The sequence below is a fragment of the Bubalus kerabau genome, chromosome 9, assembly GCF_029407905.1.
Source record: "Bubalus kerabau isolate K-KA32 ecotype Philippines breed swamp buffalo chromosome 9, PCC_UOA_SB_1v2, whole genome shotgun sequence".
NCBI classification, from domain to species: Eukaryota; Metazoa; Chordata; class Mammalia; order Artiodactyla; family Bovidae; genus Bubalus; species Bubalus kerabau.
Genome location: NC_073632.1, coordinates 80275159 through 80298046, shown reverse-complemented (window position 1 = coordinate 80298046; position 22888 = coordinate 80275159). Strand labels below are relative to the sequence as shown.

The window sequence follows — 22888 nt, the reverse complement described above, 5'->3', positions numbered from 1 at the left end:
TGTCCAACTCCTAGCGACCCCATGGACTGCAGCCCACCAGGCCCCTCCGTCCATGGGATTTTCCAGGCAGGAGTACTGGAGTGGAACAGAAAGTATCCAACCTCTGGAAATTCCAGAGCAGTCCAGTGGTTAGGCCTCTGTGGTTTCACTGCTGAGGACCTGAGTTCAATCACCAGTCAGGGAAAAAGGACCCCACAAGCAGTATGGCAAAAAAAAAAAAAAAAAAAGACACAGAACCTGAAATCCCTCCAAGTATTTCCCAGCTGAAATGTTGAGCCAAATATACTACCTTTATAGTAAACGTAAAGTCATATGAGTTTATTTTTCTTTTTTTTTCTGTCTTGGCTCCTTGGGAAAGCTGTTCTTCCTGTATCACAGCATGCTCATTTATGCATTTGCTAAATGGTTATGATTCAGTGATATACTAATTTTTCTATACAATTTAGGTAGAAGTGATCAGATCAGATCAGTCGCTCAGTCGTGTCTGACTCTTTGCGACACCATGAATCGCAGCACGCCAGGCCTCCCTGTCCATCACCAACTCCCGGAGTTCACTCAGACTCACGTCCATCGAGTCAGTGATGCCATCCAGCCATCTCATCCTCTGTCGTCCCCTTTTCCTCTTGCCCCCAATCCCTCCTAGCATCAGAGTCTTTTCCAATGAGTCAACTCTTTGCATGAGGTGGCCAAAGTACTGGAGTTTCAGCTTTAGCATCATTCCTTCCAAAGAAATCCCAGGGCTGATCTCCTTCAGAATGGACTGGTTGGATCTCCTTGCAGTCCAAGGGACTCTCAAGAGTCTTCTCCAACACCACAGTTCAAAAGCATCAATTCTTCGGTGCTCAGCCTTCTTCACAGTCCAACTCTCACATCCATACATGACCACAGGAAAAACCATAGCCTTGTCTAGACGGACCTTTGTTGGCAAAGTAATGTCTCTACTTTTGAATATGCTCTGTAGGTTGGTCATAACTTTCCTTCCAAGGAATAAGTGTCTTTTAATTTCATGGCTGCAATCACCATCTGCAGTGATTTTGGAGCCCAGAAAAATAAAGTCTGACGCTGTTTCCACTGTTTCCCCATCTATTTCCCATGAAGTGATGGGACCGGATGCCATTATCTTTGTTTTCTGAATGTTGAGCTTTAAGCCAACTTTTTCACTCTCCACTTTCACTTTCATCAAGAGGCTTTTTAGTTCCTCTTCACTTTCTGCCATAAGGGTGGTATCATCTGCATATCTGAGGTTATTGATATTTCTCCCAGCAATCTTGATTTCAGCTTGTGTTTCTTCCAGTCCAGCGTTTCTCATGATGTACTCTTCATAGAAGTTAAATAAACAGGGTGATAATATACAGCCTTGACAAACTCCTTTTCCTATTTGGAACCAGTCTGTTGTTCCATGTCCAGTTCTAACTGTTGCTTCCTGACCTGCATACAGATTTCTCAAGAGGCAGATCAGGTGGTCTGGTATTCCCATCTCTTTCAGAATTTTCCACAGTTTATTGTGATCCACACAGTCAAAGGCTTTGGCATAGTCAATAAAGCAGAAATAGATGTTTTTCTGGAACTCTCTTGCTTTTTCCATGATCCAGCAGATGTTGGCAATTTGATCTCTGGTTCCTCTGCCTTTTCTAAAACCAGCTTGAACATCTGGAAGTTCACGGTTCACGTACTGCTGAAGCCTGGCTTGGAGAATTTTGAGCATTACTTTACTAGTGTGTGAGATGAGTGCAATTGTGCGGTAGTTTGAGCATTCTTTGGCATTGCCTTTCTTTGGGATTGGAATGAAAACTGACCTTTTCCAGTCCTGTGGCCACTGCTGAGTTTTCCAAATTTGCTGGCATATTGAGTGTAGCACTTTCACAGCATCATCTTTCAGGATTTGGAATAGCTCAACTGGAATTCTATCACCTCCATTAGCTTTGTTCGTAGTGATGCTTTCTAAGGCCCACTTGACTTCACATTCCAAGATAGACTAAAATAATTTATCACCTTATTCTCACTTTAGGAACTTTCATTCTTTTTGACCGTGACTCACTTTATACTGTTGTACTGAAGTATCAGGGAGAAAAATGCAATCTTTTGACTTATAGGAATATTTTTTTCCCCCTTAAGAAAATCAAGTATTATTTATATTGTAGAATTGTGCATCCCTTGGAAGTAATCTCCAACTAGTCCGTCCTAAAGGAAATCAGTCCTGAATATTCATTGGAAGGACTGTTGCTGAAGCTGAAACTCCAATACTTTGGCCACGTAATGTGAAGAACTGACTGATTGGAAAATACCCTGATGCTGGGAAAGATTGAAGGTGGGAGGAGAAGGGGATGACAGAGGATGAGATGGTTGCATGGCATCACTGACTCAATGGACATGAGTTTGAGTAAACTCCGGGAGTTGGTGATGACAGGAAGGCCTTGTGTGCTGCAGTCCATGGGGTCACAAAGAGCTGGACATGACTGAGCAACTGAACCGAACTGAACTGGAAGTAATTGTTTCTCAAAAACAATCATGATGGTCTGCCTGCCATTGTTAGGCTCTGTGGCTATTAGCTGCATCCATATTATTTTATTTATATTGTTGTTATTTTATAATGTGTTGCCCCTGTATGCACTTGTTTCCACACGCTTAGTGCAAGTTATGAGCCATGTGCAATGCTAATTTATATATGGCATCTCAGCCTCAGAAGTACAAGGCTTTTTAAGAATAAGAGAGGGACTTTCCTGGTGGTCCAATGATTAAGGCACCGCCCTTCCACTGCAGGGGCCACGGGTTCAGTCTCTGCTTGGGGAACTAAAGATTTCACATGCCCTGTGGCATGGCCACAGGGCATGAAATAAAATAGAGATGATAAATAAAGAATATGGGGAAAAGTTGTAATTTTAATCAGTTAGTATTGTGAAAGAACATCCTTAGCTAATGAATGTTTCATTTCTATTGGGAAACAAAATTGTGGAAAACTAAAGGCAAAATCACAGGAAGAATTTTTCGTGATTTAAGTCCCATTATTGCCAAAAAAAAAAAAAAAGGAGTTCAGGAATGTATGAAAAGGCAGAATTGTTATGCTGGAAACAAGGTATCATTTTACTTCCTTTGCTATCAGTAAGAGACTGTTTCAAAGTTTTACTTACTTGTTAGAGAGATTGCACTCCATCAGTTCAGGTCAGTTCAGTCGCTCAGATTAGAACAGATCAGATCAGTCGCTCAGTCGTGTCCGATTCTTTGTGACCCCATGAATCGCACGCAGCACGCCAGGCCTCCCTGTCCATCACCAGCGACCGGAGTTCACTGAGACTCACGTCCATCGAGTCAGTGATGCCATCCAGCCATCTCCCCATGAATCGCAGCACACCAGGCCTCCCTGTCCATCACCAACTCCCGGAGTTCACTCAAACTCATGTCCATCTAGTCGGCGATGCCAACCTCTGTTGTCCCCTTCTCCTCCTGCCCCCAGTTGCTCCCAGCATCAGGGTCTTTTCCAATGAGTCCATTCTTCACATGAGGTGGCCAAAGTATTGGAGTTTCAGCTTCAGCATCAGTCCTTCCAAAGAAATCCCAGGGCTGATCTCCTTCAGAATGGACTGGTTGGATCTCCTTGCAGTCCAAGGGACTCTCAAGAGTCTTCTCCAACACCACAGTTCAAAAGCATCAATTCTTCTTCAGTTTTTCTTCACAGTCCAACTCTTACATCCATACATGACCACAGGAAAAACCATAGCCTTGACTAGACAGACCTTTGTTGGCAAAGTAATGTCTCTGCTTTTGAATATGCTGTCTAGGTTGGTCATAACTTTCCTTCCAAGGAATAAGCATCTTTTAATTTCATGGCTGCAGTCACCATCTGCAGTAATTTTGGAGCCCCAAAAAATAAAGTCTGACACTGTTTGCACTGTTTCCCCATCTATTTCCCATGAAGTGATGGGACCTGATGCCATGATCTTTGTTTTCTGAATGTTAAGCTTTAAGCCAACTTTTTCACTCTCCACTTTCACTTTCATCAAGAGGCTTTTTAGTTCCTCTTCACTTTCTGCCATAAGGGTGGTATCATCTGCATATCTGAGGTTATTGATATTTCTCCTGGCAATCTTGATTCCAGCTTGTGCTTCTTCCAGCCCAGCATTTCTCATGATGTACTCTGCATGTAAGTTAAATAAGCAGGGTGACAACATACAGCCTTGACGTACTTCTTTTCCTATTTGGAACCAGTCTGTTGTTCCATGTCCAGTTCTAACTGTTGCTTCCTGACCTGCATATAGGTTTCTCAAGAGGCAGGTCAGGTGGTCTGGTATTCCCATCTCTTGGAGAATTTTCCACAGTTTATTGTGATCCACACAGTCAAAGGCTTTGGCATAGTCAATAAAGCAGAAATAGATGTTTTTCTGGAACTCTCTTGCTTTTCCCATGATCCAGTGGATGTTGGCCACTTGATCTCTGGTTCTTCTGCCTTTTCTAAAACCAGCTTGAACATCTGGAAGTTCACGGTTCACGTACTGCTGAAGCCTGGCTTGGAGAATTTTGAGCATTACTTTACTAGTGTGTGAGATGAGTGCAATTGTGCGGTAGTTTGAGCATTCTTTGGCATTGTCTTTCTTAGGGATTGGAATGAAAACTGACCTTTTCCAGTCCTGTGGCCACTGCTGAGTTTTCCAAATTTGCTGGCACATTGAGTGCAGCACTTTCACAGCATCATCTTTCAGGATTTGAAATAGCTCAACTGGAATTCCATCACCTCCACTAGCCTTGTTCGTAGTGATGCTTTCTAAGGCCCACTTGACTTCACATTCCAGGATGTCTGCCTCTAGGTGAGTGATCACACCATCATGATTCTTGGTCATGAAGCTCTTTTTTGTACAGTTCTCCTGTGTATTCTTGCCCCCTTTTCTTAATATCTTCTGCTTCTGTTAGGTCCATACCATTTCTGTCCTTTATTGAGCCCATCTTTGCATGAAATGTTCCTTTGGTATCTCTGATTTTCTTGAAGAGATCCCTAGTCTTTCCCATTCTGTTGTTTTCCTCTATTTCTTTGCATTGATCACTAAGGAAGGCTTTCTTTTCTCTCCTTACTATTCTTTGGAACTCTGTATTCAGATGGGAATATCTTTCCTTTTCTCCTTTGCTTTTTGCTTCTCTTCTTTTCACAGCTATTTGTAAGGCCTCCTCAGACAGCCATTTTGCTTTTTTACATTTTTTGCTTTTCCATGGGGATGGTCTTGATCCCTGTCTCCTGCACAATGTCACGAACCTCCGTCCATAGTTCATCAGGCACTCTGTTTATCAGATCTAGTCCCTTAAATCTATTTCTCACTTTCACTGTATAATCACAAGGGATTTGATTTAGGTCATACCTGAATGGTCTAGTGGTTTTCCCCACTTTCTTCAATTTCAGTCTGAATTTGGCAATAAGGAGTTCATGATCTGAGCCACAGTCAGCTCCCGTCTTGTTTTTGCTGACAGTATAGAGCTTCTCCATCTTTGGCTGCAAAGAATATAATCAGTCTGATTTCGGTGTTGACCATCTGGTGATGTCCATGTGTAGAGTCTTCTCTTGTGTTGTTGGAAGAGGGTGTTTGCTATGACCAGTGCGTTCTCTTGGCAAAACTCCATTCAGACTAAACAAATCGTTATTGAATGATTATTGTGGGTAATTCAATGAAGTAACATTACCCCCAGTTGACAGATAAGGAAACTGAAGCTAAGAGATCAAAAGCTAACAGTTACTAAGCACTTACTAGTGTGCACCAGCTACTTTTTTATTTCATTTATTCTCATAACTTTATGAGGTATGTGATATTATTATCTTTACCTTAGGACACAGAGGAACAGAAAGATTAAACTAGACATGTCAGAGTCTAGCTGCTAACTAACCAGGCATTCTGATTCCAAACTGTACCTTCAGTGTTAAGCCGAGGTACCTTTGGGAGAAAAGCAAATTGCTCCATGTAGCATGGATAATAGCCTAGAGAGCTAAACCTCAGTGTTATAAATCTCTGGTGGCTCAGATGGTAAAGAATCAGCCTGTGATGCAGGAGACCTGGGTTTGATCCTTGGAGAAGGGAATGGCTACCCATTCCAGTATTCTTGCCTGGAGAATTCCACGGGCAGAGGAACTTGGCAGGCTACAGTCCATGGGGTTGCACAGAGTCAGACGTGGCTGAGCAATAAAGTTTCACTTTTCACATTCTAAATCCATGCCAGGGTTTTGTACTTGAGCAACAATACCATCCAACACTGATGTCTCTACTTTCTGCTCTGTTCCGTGTTCTGATCTGTGAATTTGGGTCCCCATTACACTTGTTTCAGAACTTCATTGCATTTCATTTTAACTAGTTCCCTAAGTTTCTATATGATATGTCTTTTTCTATAAGATTATGAATTTCTGGATTAAAATATATATTCTTGAATCTATCAGATCTCTGAGCTAGCTATTTAGAAAGTACCGTATAGCTCATATGAGGTAGGAACTGTGCCTTTTCCTCTGTATTGCCATCAGGGATCATGTGCACACGCACAAGTAACGCCATCTTGTAGCCTAGGAAACGTGTCAGCACGGTGCTCAGTGCGCCCACCTTGATGATTGCACTGTGCATCCAGATGAACCTGTCTGCCCTCTGTGTCCCAAGATGGTATTGCCATGGAGTACATGCTTAGTTGTTAAATTAGTGAATGAGTGAAGTGTTTGTTGAGTTAAACTAAAGCCCATTCTAATTCTACAATAGTTATTGACCATCTGTGTAAGAGGTACAGTGCAAAATACTTCAGTGTAAAAAATAAAAATATCTAAAATATTGTCTGGGTCCATAAGTTTTACCAACTCATCAGACAGAGAAGAATCTAAATAATGACAATCATTTAGCAAATATTGAGCATCTCCTAGAATCAGACATGATGCTAGAACCTGGGTCCAATGGTAAACCAGTAACATCTGTGCAATGCAGATGCATATTACCAATGGGCGATGAGAGAGAAGAGATCAAGAAACGTAGACAGGAGGAGGTGACCAGACACATATGCCTTGGTAGTGCACAGGGGATCCTAGAAGACAGTATGGCTAAGCTGAGTCAAGAAAGTATCACTGAGGCCAATAAGTTTACAGAGAACATTCTAAGCAGAGAAAATAGCTTGTATATGAGTTTGGAGAAGAAAGAATGGCACATTCAGGGAACTACAAATATATTTGTCTGATGAAAGCAGAGTTCAAAGAAGGAGAAAGAAGGTTGTGAATGAATCTGAAGATGTTAAGTAGAGACATGTCATGAAACCTTTGTGTGATAAGTAACATGACAGAAGGAATTGTTGAGAAAAGATCTTATTGGTTTACAGAAATCAGGAAAAGTTTCCGAAAGTGATGATAGTGGTGATGGAATTAGGGGGTCTTGGAAAACTCTTCCTGCATGCCTCTAAACCCTTACCATTCTTTTATTTTAATTTTTTGGTTGCACCTCAGTTTGTGGTGCAACCAGGATTGAACATGGGGCCGTTGGCAGTGAGAATAAATAGTCCTAACCACTAGTCCACTCTAAAGGAGATCAGCCCTGGGTGTTCTTTGGAAGGAATGATGCTAAAGCTAAAACTCCAGTACTTTGGCCACCTCATGCGAAGAGTTGACTCATTGGAAAAGACTCTGATGCTAGGAGGGATTGGGGGCAGGAGGAGAAGGGGACAACAGAGGATGAGATGGCTGGATGGCATCACTGACTCAATGGACGTGAGTTTGAGTGAACTCTGGGAGATGGTGATAGACAGGGACGCCTGGCGTGCTGCGATTCATGGGGTCGCAAAGAGTCGGACACGACTGAGCGACTGAACTGAACTGAACCACTAGGTCACTAGGAAAGTCCCACTATTCTTTTAACAGTTAAACAAAAATAGCTCCAGCTCCCATAAAGTTAAAATCACATGCCTCTTTGTTCCCCAGCTCTGCCCATCCTCACACACACACAGTGTACTGGTGTGAGTCTTAGGATCAGAAAGTGGTTTCTAATCACTTTTTGCACCAACTTCCTATTTACCCTGGTTTCTTGCCCTTTGCTTCCCAAAGCTGGTCTTTTCTCTTATCCCTCTTCTAGTCTATGCATGGATTACAATCCTTTCCTTCATATAGTCAAATCCCATTCACTCAAGTTCTTGGTAGATTCTTACTGACAATCTGAAGAGGGCTATAGTGCAATTAAATATTAGGTGGACACATTCATACAATTCTCCCGTCAAATCCACCTTAGGGACTTTCTTGTCAACTGATTTTTGCTAGAAGCTACAAACCTCTTGTACTATTTTTCTCTTATCTTCATTCCTCATCCTTACCCATCCTCCACAAGTTGACAAATTCTCCTGACTTTTTTTTTTCATTTGTCTTATTTCTGGGTTCTGTTGGCCTTTCTTTCTTGAGCTCTGTGTGTGTGTGTGTGTGTCTCTCTCTCTCTCTCTCTGTCACACACACACACACACACACACACACACACACACACACACAAATTCGTGCTTCTTAGCATTTTCTCCCTTTCTCTCTCTCCCTCCCATGGCTCACCTCTGTGTTATCAACATGACCCATGGCCTTTTCCCTTAACCCTGAGGTGGCCATCCAGGTATCCATTTTTAGTAAATAAAGTGCTCTTCCTAAGAACTTTACATCCACAAGCTTTACAATATTATTTTCTCCCCATTCATTTCCTTAATTAAAGAATTTTTAAAGCACTGAGGATGACTTTCAACCATTTTTGACTCCCTGGATTCCTTTTTAAATAGAAAAACAATTTCAAATTCTCACGTAATAGTTTTGACAGTTTTACATTTAATGATTAGAAAATATAGAATGGCAGGCAGATACTCTGCATTCACTCACACTTTGAATTAAAACCTTTTATTTCATCACATCTACACATATGTATGGAATCTTGAAGGACAGATGTGTATGTTACTATTTTTCCTAATGTTTAGTAAGCATTGATGGGATGAAGATTCTTTTTGAAGACTTTATCAGTTTTCAAATGTCCCTCACTTACCATAATTCACGCAGATTGAGAATCTCCTTCCTGGAGATGTCAGAGGTCTCTGGATGAATGGCTGTTGGTTTGTTCTCCAGATTCACCCCCTCTTAACTGTCTATTGAAAATCCTCTTGAAAAGATGGGAAGAGTTGAAAAATTGCAATAACATTAAAGCCAGATATACTTATCAATGGGTTAGAACTTGTGCTGTGCTTAGTTGCTCAGTTGTGTCCGACTCTTTGCCACCCCATGAACTGTAGCCCGCCAGCCTCGTCTGTCCATGGGATTTTCCAGTCAAGGATACTGGAGTGGGTTGCCTTGCCTCCAGGGGGTCTTCCCCACCCTGGAATTGAACCCACATCTGCTGTGGCTCCTGCATTGCAGGCAGATTCTTTACTCCTGAGCCACTGGAGAAGCCCAATGTATAAAACAGGGAGTGATATTTTAGCTTTCCACAAACTGTCACTGAGCATCCCTGCTGAGAGAATTTTCATCGATCAAAGTATGACATCTCCACAGACCTCTTGGAGCTGCTTTTTTGAGAGGGTCAGAAGGTTTTGCTCCATAGTCTAATTCTTCCCACCCTATCCTATCACCGTCCCTTCCCATTCTATATCTCTTCAGTTCAGTTCAGTTCATTCGCTCAGTCGTGTCTGACTTTTTGCAATCCCATGAATCGCAGCACGCCAGGCCTCCCTGTCTATCACCAACTCCTGGAATTCACTCAGACTGACCTCCATCGAGTCAGTGATGCCATCCAGCCATCTCATCCTCTGTCGTCCCCTTCTCCTCCTGCCCCCAATCCCTCCCAGCATCTATATCTCTTAGGGGCTACAATTTCCAAGATTTTAGCAACTCTGGCTAGACAAATGAAGGACAGTGGTATTCTAGAATGTGAAAATCAGTGTTAAGAAGAGACAACGCTCAGATGAGCCACTGGAGTGGTATATTCTAGACGTTGTAGTTTTGCATGTACTGTTTTTGACAAGCAAAAAAAGAAAGTTTGCTTTATACAATGCAGAGATGTTATCCCCTGTTCACAGTCAAGGGACCAAAAAGTAGAAGGGAAAAAATTCCTTTCTCAGTTCAGTGGGGTCCCACCAGAAAAATAACTTACAGGCATCAGAAATGTGGCTAGTGTATGTGCACATTAACTTCTCCTTCAAGTCTAACTAAGAACATTTCCAACTGCAACTGGGTGGTTATAGTAAGATGTGTCAGACACAGAAAACTTAATTGCTATCCCAACTTCCTTTTATTTCTTTGTCTTTTCCAACTAGGGAACTAGAAGATTCAGATACTTATTCTCTCTTGCAGCCAAGTTAGACTATGGAACACACTGGTTCTGGTCTATGAGACATGAGGATAAGTCTTTGTGGGGAGGTAAAAAGTTATCCTCAACCTTTTTAGGGCCTGTGACTGAGTCCAAAAATTAAACCAACAAAGACAGATTAACACAAAAGCATCCATAATTAATTAATGTAAGTTTTATGTGACATGGAAACCTTCATAAGGAAATAAAAGCTCAAAGAAATGATTAAGCCTGAATATTTTTATGCTTTGTCATGAAAATATGACAGGAATATGAGGTAAGTGTAGTAAACCAGGGGAAACTTAGCAAGTCTATTCATTCAAATTCTTCTTGGTGCCCCTTTGCTTTCTGAGATAAGGATTTCTTTTCCTCTGGGTATAACAGAAAGTACCTCTCACATGAAATATTCAACATGCCAAGGTGTTGAATTTTGGGTTAGCATGTTGTGAACGCCAGCATCTTTCAAGGTTCTGCTGGAAAGTTCCCTCCATGATAAGAGGAAAGAGGCACATGGGGATAACTCCTTGCCCTAAGCCTTCTCCACTGTGAATCTGGTTGTGAGAGCATCTCACGCCTGGAGCTGTGACAGCCACCTGGCACATATGGTGACAGATTGGGGACAAAAGCCAGCCCTCTGTGCAGGCAGGAACAGATGGATGGGTAGAGTGTGAATCCTTGGAGACACCAAATTCAACCTGGTCTTCTCACAAACTAAACAATAAATGCCCTTGTTTTTCAGGTTTTTGTTTTCCTACAGTCAAAAATATCATAACTGATTTGGGGGCTGGGTAAAGAGAATGTGGCAAGCCAGTTACTGTCAAGTACATTTTAAATACAAAGGCAAAACATGCATTCTAAGGTTTTTCTTTACAGGAAACACATATATTTTCGACAGTATCTGATTTCTGTTGTCTATAATTTAAAAAAAATGGACTCGGGGGGGAAAAAATGAGACACAGGACAACAGCTGGTGATAAGAGTAAATTGAGGTGAAGATGGAGCTCTTGAGAAACCTATATGCAGGTCAGGAAGCAACAGTTAGAACTGGACATGGAACAACAGACTGGTTCCAAATAGGAAAAGGAGTACGTCAAGGCTGTATATTGTCACCCTGCTTATTTAACTTCTATGCAGAGTACATCATGAGAAACACTGGGCTGGAAGAAGCACAAGCTGGAATCAAGATTGCCAGGAGAAATATCAATAACTTCAGATATGCAGATGATACCACCCTTATGGCAGAAAGTGAAGAGGAACTAAAAAGCTTCTTGATGAAAGAGAAAGTGGAGAGTGAAAAAGTTGGCTTAAAGCTCAACATTCAGAAAACGAAGATCATGGCATCTGGTCCTATCACTTCATGGGAAATAGATGGGGAAACAGTGGAAACAGTGTCAGACTTTATTTTTTGGGGCTCCAAAATTACTGCAGATGGTGACTGCAGCCATGAAATTAAAAGACGCTTACTCCTTGGAAGGAAACTTATGACCAACCTAGACAGCATATTCAAAAGCAGAGACATTACTTTGCCAACAAAGGTCCGTCTAATCAAGGCTATGGTTTTTCCAGTGGTCATGTATGGATGTGACCATTGGACTGTGAAGAAAGCTGAGCACCGAAGAATTGATGATTTTGAGCTGAGGTGTTGGAGAAGACTCTTGAGAGTCCCTTGGACTGCAAGGAGATCCAACCAGTCCATTCTGAAGCAGATCAGCCCTGGGATTTCTTTGGAAGGACTGATGCTGAAGCCAAAACTCCAGTACTTTGGCCACCTCATGCAAAGAGTTGACTCATTGGAAAAGACTCTGATGCTGGGAGGGATTGTGGGCAGGAGGAGAAGGGGGCGACAGAGGATGAGATGGCTGGATGGCATCACCGACTAGATGGCCATGAGTTTGAGTGAAGTCCAGGAGTTGGTGAGGGACAGGGAGGCCTGGCGTGCTGCAGTTCATGGGGTCGCAAAGAGTCGGACATGACTGTATGACTGAACTGAACTGAACTGGAGCTAGTTGAGATCAGAGATGCAGATAGACCTAATATGAAATGTGTGAAGTGTCAGAGTCTAAAACTTCAAAAGCAGAATTATTATCTGAAATCTATGATGTGGAGGATAAATAAGAGAAGCTACTAGGAATGCACATTAAAAAAAAAAAAGACAAGAAGAAAGAGATGAAAGAGAAAAGAATATGAAGCAGGAGAAAGATCCACCCTACCCCCACCCATGGTAAGCAATTCGAGTTGGGTCCTTGTGGACACAAACTCCAAAATATCAATAGGAGGACAATGGAGAGAGGAACTTTGGCCCTGTCCAGATAAGAAATAAGAGACCACATATTTCTCTATTTCTAAAATGGAAGGACTGAACCTGTTGCCTCCTTGGACTGTTCAATCACTAAGTCATGTCCAACTCTTTGTGACCCTGTGGACTGCAGCACACCAGGCTTCCATGTCCTTCACTATCTCCCAGTTCAGTTCAGTTCAGTTCAGTCACTCAGTAGTGTCTGACTCTTTGCAATCCCATGAATCGCAGCATGCCAGGCCTCCCTGTTGATCACCAACTCCCAGAGTTCACTTAGACTCATCAAGTCAGTGATGCCATCCAGCCATCTCATCCTCTGTCGCCCCCTTCTCCTCCTGCCCACAATCCCTCCCAGCATCAGAGTCTTTTCCAATGAGTCAACTCTTTGCATGAGGTGGCCAAAGTATTGGAATTTCAGCTTCAGCATCAGTCCTTCCAAAGAAATCCCAGGGCTGATCTGCTTCAGAATGGACTGGTTGGATCTCCTTGCAGTCCAAGGGACTCTCAAGAGTCTTCTCCAACACCTCAGCTCAAAAGCATCAATTCTTTGGCACTCAGCTTTCTTCACAGTCCAACTCTCACATCCATACATGACCACTTGAAAAACCATAGCCTTGACTAGATGGACCTTTGTTGGCAAAGTAATGTCTCTGCTTTTGAATATGCTGTCTAGGTTGGTCATAAGTTTCCTTCCAAGGAGTAAGCGTCTTTTAATTTCATGGCTGCAGTCACCATCTGCAGTGATTTTGGAGCCCAAAAAGTTAAGTCTGACACTGTTTCCACTGTTTCCCCATCTATTTCCCATGAAGTGATAGGACCAGATGCCATGATCTTCGTTTTCTGAATGTTGAGCTTTAAGCCAACTTTTTCACTCTCCACTTTCTCTTTCATCAAGAAGCTTTTTAGTTCCTCTTCACTTTCTGCCATAAGGGTGGTATCATCTGCATATCTGAAGTTATTGATATTTCTCCTGGCAATCTTGATTCCAGCTTGTGCTTCTTCCAGCCCAGTGTTTCTCATGATGTACTCTGCATAGAAGTTAAATAAGCAGGGTGACAGTATACAGCCTTGATGTACTCCTTTTCCTAGAGTTTGCTCAAACTCATGTCTGTTGAGTCGGTAATGTAATCTAACCACCTCATCCTCTGTCGCCCCTGTCTCCTACTACTATCAATCTTTCCAAGCATCAGGGTCTTTTCCAATGAGTCAGTTCTTCCCATCAGTGGCCGAAGTCCTTCCTGGACTAAAAAGGTCTTAGTTGCAGAGGTGTAGAAAAGCTAAGGCAATTGGTAGTTGCACGACTTAGCGACTAAACAACAAGTTGCACCAGTCAGGATCATAATTAAATTATCCAGCATGGGCAGAGAAGTTTAATAAATGCCAAGAGTGAAGGTGAGAGGAAAAAAGACAATAGTTATCTAAATATACCAGAGCATCTCAATTAATCGGTAAGTAGATTGGAGTACCAGAAGGCAAGAGGAAGATAGTGGCTACAGGTACTTAGCAAGAGGCTAAGAAGTCTTTTTGTCCCTTCTGAATAAGAGCTTCAAGTCTTGGATGAGTGGCTCACTCATCCACCTGGAATTTTCAGTCTGTTCTGAGTCCCCCTGATCCTGTGGAGATTTGGAGAAAGGGGTGGATTCTCAGGGATGGCTGGAATGTGGGTCTTCAGGTTCCTGTAACGTATCAGTGGAGACAGGTTTAATCCTAGACAGATGAACCCAACTGGTGACATCCTGGAGTTTAACTGCTGTAGGGTTGCTCAGAAAGACTGGTAAGAACCCTTCTGTTTTGAGAGAAGCTGGTCACCGGGGACTCATTTTTCGAGGTCTTTCAGGGATTACAACAGGGTACCTGGGACTATCATCTGGAGCGGGTTGCACTCTGTTGCCATATTCTTGTATTGCCTTCTGGACCCGGCCTAGGTTTAAAATGTATTTAAGTTGAGCCTGGGTTTCTGGGTCAGTTAACATGTCCAGAGTAAGGAATGGCCTTCCAAATATCGTTTCAAAATGGCTTAACTTGGTGGTTGCTTTAGGAGCTGCCCTGACCCTTAAGAGGGCTATTGGCCACAGGTGATGCCATGACTCAGACATTTCCTGATGGAGTTTGCCCAAGATTTTCTTTAGCCTGTTCTACTTCCCCTGAGGACTGTGGTCTCAAGGATGAATGGAGGTGGTATTTATTTCCTAAAGCCCATGAAAGCTGTTAAGTGACCTTTGCAACTGAAGGCCAGTTGTCACTCTGGAGGTGATGGGGGCAATCCAAATCTAGGAATAATTTCCTCTAGGAGAGCCTTACCCACTTCAGTTGCCTCCTCTGTTCTAGTGGGGGAAAGCCTCTCTCTATCCAGTAAAAGTATCCATAAAAAGTAATAAAAATTTGAAGTCCTAGAAAGAGGGCATCTGAATGAAATCTATTAACTTAGCTAGTCCTGTCTCCTGGGTAAGTCCCACCACATTGGACTGGGCTTAAGAGGGGAGGCTTGAGGTTATCTCCTGGATTATGGGTGGCACGGAGGGCACAGGCCCAAGTAACTCTTTTAATCATCTTTGGGAGCCTTTTCCCTGTAAAAAAAAAAAAAAAAAAGTCAGAAAACAATCATAGACATTGCATCTCTCCCCAGATGGAGAGAATCATGTAACCCTTTAATAATTTTTTCATTGGTCAGAGAGATATATGAGCAACTTCTGACCTATATGCCACCAGCCATCTGTTCCCTTAGGTCCCACCTCTGTCTCATGCCCAGATCTCTCCTAAAGTCCAGTGCCTGGGTATAACATTAAAAGGGATAAGGGATGGGATTAATGCCTTTTTGGTTTTGGGTATCTGGGCTGCTTCCTTTGCTTTCTGATCTGCCCCGTCGTTTCCTTGGGAAATTTGAGAAGTTCCCTTTTGATACCTGTAGCTGTGGTTGACAGCTGCCTGTTTTGGTTTTTGAACCGTCTCTATGAGATGTAAACTCTTAGCCCCATATTTTATAGGGGAATTTCTTGCATTTAGAAGTCTTCTCTCTTTCCAGGTAGCTGCATGGGCATGTAAAACAGGGAGGACATATTTTGAATCTGTATGTAGATTTACAACCTTTCCTTCCCCTAGGGTTAAGGCTCGGGTTAGAGCTGTCAGGGTTTTGCTTCTGTGGTGCTGTGGGTGCTCACGATGGCACACCCTCCCTCTTGACTCCATCTTTAATGAGACTGCTACCATCAGTAAACCACTCTTCCTTTTTTTTCCCGCAGCTTCATCTGCTAGGTCAGACCTGCAGGCATTCCGTCAATGGTTTTGAGACAAGAATGTGTTAGCTCTGAGCTTTCGGCAGACATTAAGGAGCAAGGTTAAGAGGATGGCAAGTTTTGAAGGTTAGCTCTGGGAAGTCAAAGAGCAAATCCTGGTACTTAATAAGGCAGCCTTCAGTTAGCCAAGAGTGGCCTTTTATCTCTAGGATCCCTTGCACTTGATGAGGGGCCTGGACTTCCGTTGCTGTCCAAAGGTAAGCTTGTTAACTTCTTCCACTAATAAAACTGTGGCAGCTACTTCCCAGAGGCCCCCAGGCCAGCCTCAACCATGGAGTCTAGTTGTTTGGAAAAGTCTCCTATAGGCTGAAGAACTTCCCCTAGCTTCTGTATAAGGACCCCCAGAGCTGTCTCCTGCTTTTCAGCCACATAGAAGATGAATGGCTTCTTCAAATTGGGAAGACTGAGAGTTGGGCCTCTGGTGAGGCCCTACGTGATACCATTAAAAGTCTTTTCCTGTTCCCTGTTCCAAAGTAACAGTTCTGTATCTGGTCCTTAAACAGCTTTATACAGGGTCTTAGCCATAAGCCTGAATCCTGGAATCCAAATTCTACAAAATCCTACCATGCCCCAAAAGATAGAGATGTTCCTTTGTCTTTGGAACACTTAGGCCTAATATAGCTTGTTTTCTATCTGGAGATAACTGTCTACTTCCAAGGTTTATAATATATCCCAGATAGTTAACTTGTTTTTTGGAGATTGATGCCTTTGTCTGAGAGACTCTCTAACTCTGGATCCCAAGGAAATGAAGGACTTCAATGATATTTTGATCTGAGCCTCCATGGAGGGACTTCATATTAATAGGGCATCTATGTACTGTAGCATAGTACCCTCTTTTGGGTGTATTTCCCTTATTTACTTTCCAAGGGTCTGGGCAAACAAGTGTTCAGTTTAGTTCAGTTCAGTTGCTCAGTTGTGTCCAACTCTTTGCAACCCCATGGACTGCAGCATGCCAGGCTTCCTGTCCATCACCAACTCCTGGAGTTTACCCAAACTCATGTCCATTGAGTCAGTGATGCCATCCAACCATCTCATCCTCTGTTGTCCCCTTCTCCTCCTGCCCTCAATCTTTCCTAGCATCAGGGTCTTTTCAAATGAGTCAGCTCTTCACATCAGGTGGCCAAAGTATTGGAGTTTCCGCTTCAACATCAGTTCTTCCAATGAACACTCAGGACTGATCTCCTTTAGGATGGACTGGTTGGATCTCCTTGCAGTCCAAGGGACTCTCAAGAGTCTTCTCCAACACCACAGTTCAAAAGCATCAATCCTTTGGTACTCAGCTTTCTTTATAGTCCAACTCTCACATCCATACATAACTACTGGAAAAACCATAGCTTTGACTAGATGGACCTTTGCTGTCCCGAAACTCCTGAGGCAATATTGTCCAGGTATATTGTTGCCTTTGGCCTGAGTCAAGGTTAGTCCACTCAAAGGCAAACAGATATTGTGATGATGGATGAATTGGGATGCAAAAAAGGCATTCTAGAGATCCAGCACAGTTAAACCATTTAGCATCCTCAGAGATCTGGGCTAATATAAGGATTGGCCACGAAGGGATGTATAGGGACCATTACACAGTAGTGACGCATTTACTGCTTTAAGGTCTTATACCATCATATATTCCCCATTTGGCTTAACAACTGGCAGAATAGGAATATTGCATGGAAACTGTTAGGGCAGCAAGATATCTTAAGACTTTATCCACGAGGGGTTATAAACCTTTCTTCACTTCCAACTTGATGAAGTATTGTCTCTTGTTAGGATAGGCAGCTTCTGGTCCAAGACTAATCCTTACAGACTGAGGGTTTATGGAGCTTCCAAGGTTTCCTTTGTCCCACATTGAAGGAGCCACTGCTTGTAGAATATGCCTGGGATGAAGACTTACTCCTCTGGCTGTTCTGTGTTATAGTCAAGATAAGAAACTGCTCAGGGCCTCCTAACTGGAGTATTGCCTGCGGGAGCTCAGGTCTCTCCCCTACAGAGGGTGGGACACTTAGATATAACTAAAAGGACATGTGAAATCAACCGCTGCTCACATTTGCAAGTGAGAGGCCCTGTAAAGGAATGGCTGTGAGGCTTTCTGTCCATACCAGTCACAGTACGACTTTTGGAGCAAAGAGGTCCAGTGTGAATTTATTTATTCACTCAACAGATATTTATTGAAGACTGCTCCTGTGGAGAAGGTAATGGCACCCCACTCCAGTACTCTTGCCTGGAAAATCCCATGGGCGGAGGAGCCTGGTAGGCTGCAGTCCATGGGGTCGCTAAGAGTCGGACACGACTGAGCGACTTCACTTTCAATTTTTACTTTCATGCATTGGAGAAGGAAATGGCAACCCACTCCAGTGTTCTTGCCTGGAGAATCCCAGGGATGGGGGAGCCTGGTAGGCTGCCGTCTATGGGGTCACACAGAGTCAGACACGACTGAAGCGATTTAGCAGCAGCAACAGCTCCTGTGCCCAAGACTAGAGGTGAGAATACAGATGTTAAGGAAAGGAGAGTTCTTGCCTCAAAGTCTTCCTGTGTGAGAGGGGAAGACAAACAGGTCAATAAATAAGTGACTTACTAATATGCCTTCATATGTCTGGAACCCTATATTCTGTGCACAGTGGGAGTCCAGAGGGGTCGAGGGTGGGGTAGCAGAAGGTGACAGAACAGGCCAGTCACTCTGGGGGTGGTGGCACTTGAAATGACTCTTGAGTGATGGGTTGGGATTACAGGTGTTTGGGAGGAGGAGCTGAGAGCAGGGAGAACACAGATGCAAGGCCATTTGGGGGCCACTGCAAGTTTTTCTCAAGCAAATGATGAAGTAGGAGGTCTTTTCAATGTGTGAAACCTTCACAGTTGGTCAAGCTGTATAATGACCTGGCTGCCTGCCAAAAAAAGAACCTGTGTGTGCACGCTTTCCAGTTTGCTGTAGAAGTCAGTCTTCCGGCAAGTGTCTGTTGTGTGTTCTATTATGTACTTATGATATAATAGGCATATGGAGAAGAAAAGGAAAGAAGAAAGTGGGCACAAAGTCAAATATTGTGAAAGATGGAGTGTTCGGGTGCAAGCCAGTTAAAGTTGTGGTTTCGTCTGAGTCACCGTGAGCGGCAGACAATGTGGCTATTGTTGTGGAAGTGGCTGCAGCTGCCTAGCCCGTGGGAGTTGGCCGTCCTTTGTGCCAGGGATGTGGGTCTCAGTGCTCATTTGCATAAAGCCTCTGGGTTGTGATCACATCTTCAATAGGAACAGTTTTACTTTATTATCTTATTAAGGAATTATCCTTGCTCCAAAGGAACACGACTGGTCTATTACTAACAAAGCAGCCAGACTCAGAGTGTAGGCATGACCCAGCAGCCTGTGGGTACCAATTAGAAGTTTCTAGATAGTTTCTACTTCTGTGATGTCCACAAAAGGCTGAGAATCCCCTATGGCACCTTTAGGGGGATACAGGGATGTAGAGAAGGGCTCTCGTGAAGCAAATCCATGGGAAGAATGGCCAGGAATGCTAAACTTCACCATGAACTGGAAGTGCGGACTGACTTCAGGGCTGGATGTTTGTTGAAAAGGCTCTAATTATGATTCCTCACCCTCCTCTCTCCTTCAGCGCTGGCTGCTTCTCCTCTGTCCACCCCAGACTCTGTCCTGCTCCAGACTGCCATTCATGATTAAGCAGCCATTCTTTCTCTTTCCTCCTGGTCTCTGTCAGATTTTTTGGGAAAGTCATCTCTGCTCTCTGGCATCCATAGGGTAGCATCCTGCTTCTATCATCAGCAACCAAAAGGTAAATACAGAAAAAAAGAAAAGAAAAAAAAACCCTACTCTATGTCTTTCTTCATTTTATTTGTATGGTAAAGTAGCACCAGGAAAATTTCCTGTGGGGGAAGTCCTAAGGTGTCACAGGGCTGAGATCTTGGAAGACTTGGGGACTAGCCTTCCACCCTAAATTAAAATTCCAAATCTTGAATGGGCAGCTTGAGCACCATAATGGACCTTAGCAGTAATAAGCAGCAGTGAGATGAATGGGGAAACTAGTTTGGAGCAGTAGCCCTTAAAGTATATAACAGGGAAGATATACTCTTCCAATAAAATTCAGACAATGAAGACCTTAGCTTAATTCTGTAGCATATAACCTATTTTGGTATCACCTCGCTCATGTGAGAATAGGGTCATGGAGTGCAAAATTTTTTTTTAATAATTAATTTAATTTATTTATTTATGGCTGTGCTGGGTCTTCATTGCTCAGGGGCTTTTCTCTAGTTGTGGTGAGCAGGGGCTCCTCTCGCGTTGCAGTGCTCGGCCTTCTCGTTGCTGTGGCTTCTGGTTGCAGAGCTTGGGCTCTAGGGTGTGTGGGCTTCAATAGTTGCAGCTCCCAGGCTCTAGAACACAGGATCAATAGGTGTGGCGCACAAGCTTAGTTACTCCATGGCATGTGGGATCTTCCTGGATCAAGGATTGAACCTGTGTCTCCTGCATTGGCAGGCAGATTCTTTACCACTGAGCCAACAGGGAAGCCTGGGATGCAGTTGTTGAAGGCAAATTGCCTAGATAGATAGGTGATTGTTTTGTGTGTCTTCAAATTTTTTTGACCCCATGGACTGCAGCATGCCAGGCTTCTCTATCACCAACTCCCAGAGCTTGCTCAAACTCGTGTCCATTGAGTTGGTGATGCCATCCAACCATCTCATCCTCTGTCATCCCCTTCTCCTCCTGCCTTCAATCTTTCCCAGGATCACGGTCTTTTCCAATGAGTAAGTTCTTTGCTTCAGGTGGCCCAAGTATTGGAGTTTCAGCTTCAGCATCAGTCCTTCCAGTGAATATTCAGGACTGATTTCCTTTAGGATTGACTGGTTTGATCTCCTTAAAGTCCAAGGGACTCTCAAGTATCTTCTCCAACACCAGAGTTCAAAAGCATAACTTCTTTGGTGGGACAGCCAGGGCCCAGGGCATGTCATCCAGCCAGGGCCCAGGGCATGTCAGCCAGCTATGCATCAATAGATAGATAATATTGTGATATATAATTTTTAAAAATTTGCCATTTTGTACAGATAATTTTTTATCAATTCATATAGAGGCAATTTTATTATATCTCTGAAGAATTGTACTGAGCACTAGCTGCTGGATATCAAGAGGGCCATTGAAAAACTGGGATGGTTTCTAGACCCTTTGCACATACCCTAGTCTGTCAGTGTCCTATGAACCCTGAATAAAAGAACTAGGCATATGAAGTTAAGTCCAGAAAGCTGAAGAAAAGGCTACATCTCTGTTCTGTCAGGAGCTTTTTTCCCCAGACCACAAGAAGCTGGGCCTGGGACTTGTACCCTTCTCCACCTGCTTTCCCCCTTAATCCGCCACCTCAACTCTCTCTAAAGTAGAATAATAGAGCATCAAAGAGTATCTGGAAGTATCTCAAAGGGTCTTTCTTTCTGCAGGGAAGCACTATTTCCCATCCAACAAGAGGGAGAAACTAGGGAAGGGGAAGGAGAAGGACAATGTGGCAAAGACATCTGCTGCTGCTCACACAGCTCTGGCATCTCTTCCCCCAGGTCCCTGACTCAGTACCTTCCTGCAGCCCTCTGTCCCTCTAAATCCCCTCTGAGGGGCCTCATGCAACCTGTTCCCCAGGTGCATCACTCTCCAGAATCACTTATTTCTCCAGTCCGAATATTGGAGATGAATCGACGAAGCACACACCCTAATCAACACATCAGACTTAGCTAAAATGAACAATGACAAGAAGAGATACAAAGCAATACAATATTCTTATCCTAAAATGAAAATCTGACCCAAATCTCCTTTTGGTAGAAGAATCTGTTGCTGAGAATTTTAAGATTATGTGGGAAAATAATTTATGTGGAAACTGAGGGCACGAGAGTGCTGTAAACTGATTTTGCACATGAAAATTAAAAGAGACATGATAAATAATAGAGATATCACTAGAATGTTAAGTTTCTTGGGGGGCAAGAACCACATTTGTTTTGTTTCATTATGTTACATATAAAGAGATAACACCTGCTGTGTAGGGATTTTACATATCTGTTTTCCAACTAGCTGGAGAAGTTGCTGATGTAGTTTCATTTTAATGGTTTGTGTTCACAATGCTCATGCTGCTGCTGCTGCTGCTGCTAAGTCGCTTCAGTTGTGTCCAACTCTGTGCAACCCCATAGACGGCAGCCCACCAGGCTCCCCCGTTCCTGGGATTCTCCAGGCAAGAATACTGGAGTGGGTTGCCATTTCCTTCTCCAATGCATGAAAGTGAAAAGTGAAAGTGAAGTCACTCAGTCGTGTCCGACTCTTAGCGACCCCATGGACTGCGGCCCACCAGGCTCCTCTGTCCATGGGATTTTCCAGGCAAGAGTGCTGGAGTGGGGTGCCATTGCCGTCTCCGACAATGCTCATATATCAACTTTATTTTATTGTGGATTATTGCATTTTTATTTGCTCCTCCATCTAAATAATTGATGCTTTTTAAATTTTATTTTTGGAGTCTTTAATTTTCCTTATGCCATCAGGATCCCAGAGATGTGAAATACCTTGGATACTTGTAGCGGGGGAAAGTGGTTTCAGATCACCTTTATTTGACCTGCTACTTTCACCAAAGCTAAACAGCATTTTAAAACCATATCTGCTACTCCAGAATGGCACAATCTCAGCCCTAGCTCAGCCTGTGATAACTGTGTGTCCAAGTACACGTTTCTAGTCCATTTCACACATACCTCAGTTCTGCTTCTTCTCCATTGCCTTTGCTGTTGTCTCCTCTTCTGAATGCTGGTGTTCCCTATATCCTCGTCTTTCGTCCTGTCTCTCCTGCTCCTCTGTTCTGTCTCCCAAAGTGATCTCACCCCTTCCCATGGCTTTAAATATCACAAACACATTGCTGAATCCCCAGTACATCTCTCCAGGCTTGACTTGTCTCTTAAGTTCCAAATCTGTATACTCAATCTGCTACCTGATATTTTAATCTGAACATCTTACAGGGAAAACAAACATTTTAGCAAGTCTAACGTGGAACTTCTGATTTC

The 22888-nt window shown here is 43.2% G+C and overlaps 1 protein-coding gene across 3 annotated transcripts in view; it reads left to right on the top strand.

Moving 5' to 3' along the window:
* SLC2A12 (solute carrier family 2 member 12) overlaps positions 1 to 22888 on the top strand; it is a 72262-nt gene that overhangs the window by 5781 nt on the left and 43593 nt on the right. Inside the window, exon 2 of one of the 3 annotated variants that reach the window (XM_055535680.1) lies at positions 19474 to 19650. The exons of the other annotated variants lie outside the window; for them this stretch is intronic. The gene's annotated coding sequence lies outside the window, so the exon portion shown is untranslated. The remainder of the gene's footprint in view (positions 1 to 19473; positions 19651 to 22888) is intronic. 3 annotated transcript variants of the gene reach the window in all.